The sequence below is a fragment of the Gossypium hirsutum genome, chromosome A04 (assembly GCF_007990345.1).
Source record: "Gossypium hirsutum isolate 1008001.06 chromosome A04, Gossypium_hirsutum_v2.1, whole genome shotgun sequence".
Taxonomy (NCBI): Eukaryota; Viridiplantae; Streptophyta; class Magnoliopsida; order Malvales; family Malvaceae; genus Gossypium; species Gossypium hirsutum.
In genome coordinates, this window is record NC_053427.1 from 67,290,805 (window position 1) to 67,296,292 (window position 5,488).

Below are 5,488 nucleotides of genomic sequence, written 5' to 3' on the forward strand. Positions count from 1 at the left end.
AAGTTGTTAATTTTGGTTGAACGTTAAGACTAAAGAAAAAGGGGTTTTGTATGGGGTTGTCCATGTTTGAGAAATGGTTAAAGGTATGCGAATAGATTTTGACGATGTTTTTATGTTCCATGATCAGTGCTTTCTAGTTAGATGGTTGGATCTAGATTTTTGAACGAGAATAGGTGAGGATCAGGTGAGCTTCTACACTAACCCTTGTATATATAATTTTTTTTGTACTAAAATATATCTATATAAAAATTAACAAAACTATGAATCTAAAATCATGGATAGTGTGAAAGTCATACTTATATAAACAACGAGATAAGGGTATGTGTGTGGGATATGAATTATGGCGATTTCAAATTTGTGAAGGAATGGAGATTGAGTGAAGATTAAGTTCAAGAATAAAACTGGTCAAATGTGAGTTCTCTCATGAGGAATCCTTTAAATCTTTTAGATAAGTTCTTTATAATCTAAATTTTGGAAGTGATGAATAAGTGCATGAATGATCATTGAGAATAACATGAACATTTGATAAGAATCTGTGGAGTCTAAGTATGTGATGAATTATACATGAGTTTTGCGATATTTAATCATAACTACATATGTGTTCGTTTGGAATGTTTACTGTGAAATGTGATCTTGTTTATGTGGTTGAAATATGCATTGAAGTATAGTTTGATTAAAGAATTGAGTTAGTCAACTTGAATGTGAGTCTCTACTCTAACTTTTACATGTAAATTGTGGGTATAGACGATTAAAAAATGAAAAAAACTTGAGTATCGACTAGACGAGTAAAACATATGAGAATTGTGCAAAGTAAAGTTATTATGTGTAGAATTACATGAATGAAAAGTAGATCAATGTGTATGTAGGTAAGGTTTGATAAAAAAGGGAATAAACTAGACTTGTAATTTGATGAAAGGTTAGGTGAGGCTGAGTGCATGGGCAATTGTGATGATGAATTATATCTGTGAATGAATGAATGTTTGTTGAGTATAATATGTATTTTTAATAGTGAATCTAATAAGTTCAGGAATACATCAATTGTTGTTTTAGTATAATTGTAACAATATGCTTGGAATGTATGATGTGAGCTGTATGCTATGTTGATTGTTTGTTGGTAACATAAGATGATTGTGCTAGTTTGTTTCAGTGCATGATGTGATTTTGGTTAGAAATCAAGCTCCAACATTTGTTGCAGACTCCATGATACATGTGACACAGATTTAGCCTAGACTGGTAAGTTTACATGTATGGTACCCTCTAAAAAGGAATTATAAGTGATGATTACCTAAAGGGGGTTCTCTGAATGTCCTAAGTTGATGATGGACAAACCTTACGAAATGTGAGTCTAGGCAAATCCATATCGTAAACACGTTAGGAAAGGAATGCCTTTGTGGCAATATACGAGAGGAATGCCTTCATGACAAATTCTGAAGGGAATACCTTCATGAAAAACTCTGAAAGGAATGCCTTGATAGCATACTCTATATGATTTCCCATTTGGCAGGTTCTGTGTAACCCTTGTGGCATGTTCTGCCTAGACTTTATGGTAAAATGTGCTTATCTTCCCTTATGGTAAGCTTTGAATAAATTCTGATAGTTTTGTAATAATTGCTGATGAGAGAAGGTTATGATATGTCCAAGGTCATGGCTTGAATATGATCCATGATATAATTGAATAAGCCTTAAAGGGGATTTCTTGGAAATAAATGTGTATTTGTATGTTAAGAAGGGTATCCGCCATGATAATCTGCTAGTGTTCAATATGAACGTGTTCATAGCTATGTGTGACTTAAGAAGTAGTTAGTGTGAGTTCGTCTGTGTTATGTAATAGTGAATTAGATTTACCTGGAATCTACCATATTTGGTTGTATAATGATTTCTATTGGATTCATATGGAATCTGAGTTTTTGTTATCCTGAGTATCTAGGGTCTTGAAATAGAGTGATGTGAAATTTATCTGTAAGATCTATGTAGCATAATATCAATATGGGTTTGTGTGGTTTGGACCAAAGTATAAATTAATTAGTTGTTGACGGTACTATTTCTGCGTAAGTATTCGTTGACACGTATTTGTATCCATTTGCGATAAATGTCAGTGAACAACTATTTGAAATAGGAATATGAGTTAATACATGTATAGTTGGAAGGGTTTTCTAAGGGAATGTTCTGTTAAGAAAGTATTATGGGACGAAAGATTTATGAAACAATGGAAGGGGTTTTTTTAGTTTACTAAATATGAAAGATTAAGCATATCACGGGTTGGATAACTAGCATATATAAGAGTGATAAAAATGTAAAGGTATCAATTGAAGTAAACGATGCAAAGTAATAATCGACTCATAGAAATTCATAAAATATTTTTAAAGTATCATTCAAAGGTATGGTTTTAGAGTTCAATAAGTATTCTTGTACTTACAGGGTTTGTTATTTCATTTCAGGTTTTTTAGGATAGTCTGCACCTGGAGAGACAACGATAGGAGTTTGACAAGATAGTGGCGAAGTCGGCTAGTGGAAATTTTAGCGTAGTTTAGGAATACACTCCTTTTAATCTATTTTGTTAAACTTATTTTGGTAAAGACTTGTATCTAGATTCACATGATAAACTATTGTAGGGCATATTCTTAGCCACATATATTAAGTATCTCAATTGGAATGCCACAGGAAATTTTTAAAGAAGTAATAAATTTTGATCTGATTTTGTTAAATGGTTAAGTTTTATGCGGTAACACTTGAAATTGGGTTGGGTTGAGGACATTATAAAGGTTTAGCTACATCTTCCTTTGTGGGTTTGTCGACGTCTTTCAGAATTGTCTCTTCTTCCTGGATGGGATTAGTTGGTGGCTTCAATTCCTTGGCTGATCGCACCGCGATTGCTTTTACGTAGTCCTTTCCATTTCTCTGAGGATTATTTTCTGTATTTCTAGGGAGACTTTGAACATTTTGTTTTTGAAACATTGTCATTAGTTGGCTTATTTGGTCACAGAGGTTGTCCATTCGGGATTCAATTCGTCTGCATGTTGCTTAGATTTGTCGAATGTCTATCTTCATTGTTTGTGTCTCTCTATCTTGTCGATCGAATATTTGACCACAAGTAGTATGGTCATTACCTATAGGATGTTGTTGCATTAGTGGAGGTTGGTAAGAAGGATTCAGTTGAGTTTGAGCTTGATGCATGCCTCTTTGGTTGCCTTCCCTTAAGGTTCGGATGATCTCCCTAACTAGGATTGTAGGTATTTAAATAGGGATCTCACCCCTATTATTTACGTAGCTAGCCTCCTCCGGTTGGATTTTGTAATGTGGCTCTGCTATTGTTGGCTTGATGGGTGTCTCCAAATTGTTAAGCTTTTCTAGTGTTTGTTGGAACCGAGCATCGTCGCTCTCCTCGTTTACCACTTTCGCTATTGGAAGCCTTGATTTGTACATGAATATCTTGTTAGGCCACATGTACGAGTTCATGGCCATGTCTTCTAAAATTTTGTAAGCTTGTTCATACGTGTGAAACATGATAGATCCGCCGGATGCTCTATCTAGGCTAGATCTAAGGTGTCCGTTGACACTATTGTAAAATATTTGTATTTAGAGCCATGCTTGCAGCCAATGGTGTGGGCACTTCATTAGCATTGTATTGAAATGCTCCCACGCCTCGTATAAGGACTCACATTTGTATTGTTTAAAATTTGTGATTTCCTACCAGAGTTGAATGGTTCGGCTAATTGGAAAAAATTATGAAGAAATTTTTCCATGAGATCATTCCATGTGGTAATAGAACTCGATTCTAACAAGTCTAGCCAATTGGCCTTGTTATCACATAATGAAAATGGGAATAACTATTAGATACTCCATTGTATTCGAAGGTGTCATACAATTGTTGGAACCGCTTCAAGTGCTAATTCGGATCTTTAACAATTTTCCCTTTGAATTGCAGCATATTTTGGATCATTTGTACCGTGGTTGTCTTTATCTCAAAATTATTTGCATTAATTTTCGACCTCTTAGTGCTTCCTCCCACCGTATCTAGTGTAGGTAGGGCGTACTCGCACAACATTTGCTGAACTATTGGGACCTCTTCCCAATTATGTCCCTGTTGTTCTCGTGTCTCCACATATAACAAGTTTTCCTTGGGTAGATTTATTACTACGTGTGGATCAGTATTCATTGCGGGGCAATTGTGTCTAAGTAATTGCTCTAGATATGGGTAAAGTTCAACTGGGATACTAGTCATTCTGGTCATACATGACCTAAATAGAAGACAAAAATAAAAATAATGAAACAAAAATTAAAACTCATATCATAGGTCCTAATGTTCCTATTTATCTTATTAATTGTAAAAAATTATTTTCAAATTTTTTATGCCGAAACCTCTCTGACAATGGTGCCAACAACTTGACTGCCTATAATGCACCATCGTTTATAAAATAAATATAACCGATTTTAGAGCGGATTAGTAATCAATTAGCTATATATTACCTCTCAACCTCAAATTAACTAGTCGATCGGTTGATACTCGCTTATCTCCCAACCTCACTTTCTCAACCCGAATAAATTGCAATTTACTCAGTTCGACTTATCTTCCGACCTTGTCTAACCTATGATAACTTATTAGGGTTGTCAAGCCTAACAATTTAAGAATACATAATTTATACCAACTAATCCTTCTTAGGAAACCAGAAATCTTCTGTTAGTCACATCCCCATCCATTCTTTAATCTTCCTAAGGGATTTAGCCACTCATGATATTCATAATCTCAACTTCAATTGAATAAACCATGTGAGAAACACGATCGAGTTGCACTAACTCGATCTATGGACTCCCTTATTAGGTTTCACCCTAATCTGGTAAAATCTTGTCACCCTATCTCTAGGCGTGCAATCAACTCCGCTTAATTGCAAAAAATTTACTCTTACACAGGGACTTTTGCTCCTCTAAATAAGTGCATTAACTTGAATCAATATCCTGGAATATTAAAACAAGAATTAAGAACACATAATTAAGAACAAGTCAAATATTTATCATACAATTCAGATAATAATAACAAGATCCATCTTAGGTTTCACTCCTATTAGGTATTTAAGGGGTTTAGTTTATAATTATGGAAGAAAAAAATCTCAAAAGAATAAAGATAACAAAACATAAAGAAAACCCAAAACTCTTGAAGGGAATTGAAGGGAAATATTTAGTCTTGAAAATGAATCCAGCTTCTGAGATGGATCAATCAGCTTTCCTTGAGTAATTCCTTGCCTCCTACTTTGTGTGTCCTCTTCTAAGTGCCTCCTCAGGTGTTTAAATAGGCTTTAGATTGCCTAAAACCCTTAAAAGTAGCCTTTTCCGAATAGGACTAAACTTGGGCTCTACAGGGACACGCCCGTGTGACACGCCCATGTGCAATTTCTTCAAGACCGTGCTCAAGGCTATTAAATAGGCACGAACCTGTGGTCTACCCATGTGAGGAACTCCAGGTCGTGCTAATTTCCCACGTTCTCCCATTTTC

The 5,488-nt window shown here is 34.9% G+C and overlaps 1 non-coding gene across 1 annotated transcript; it reads left to right on the plus strand.

Moving 5' to 3' along the window:
• The first annotated feature begins 3,591 nt into the window (after positions 1-3,591).
• LOC121228526 (small nucleolar RNA R71) lies at positions 3,592-3,699 on the plus strand. The gene has a single exon (XR_005926102.1). It is a non-coding gene; the product is annotated as a small nucleolar RNA R71 (small nucleolar RNA).
• The last annotated feature ends 1,789 nt before the right edge of the window (positions 3,700-5,488 follow it).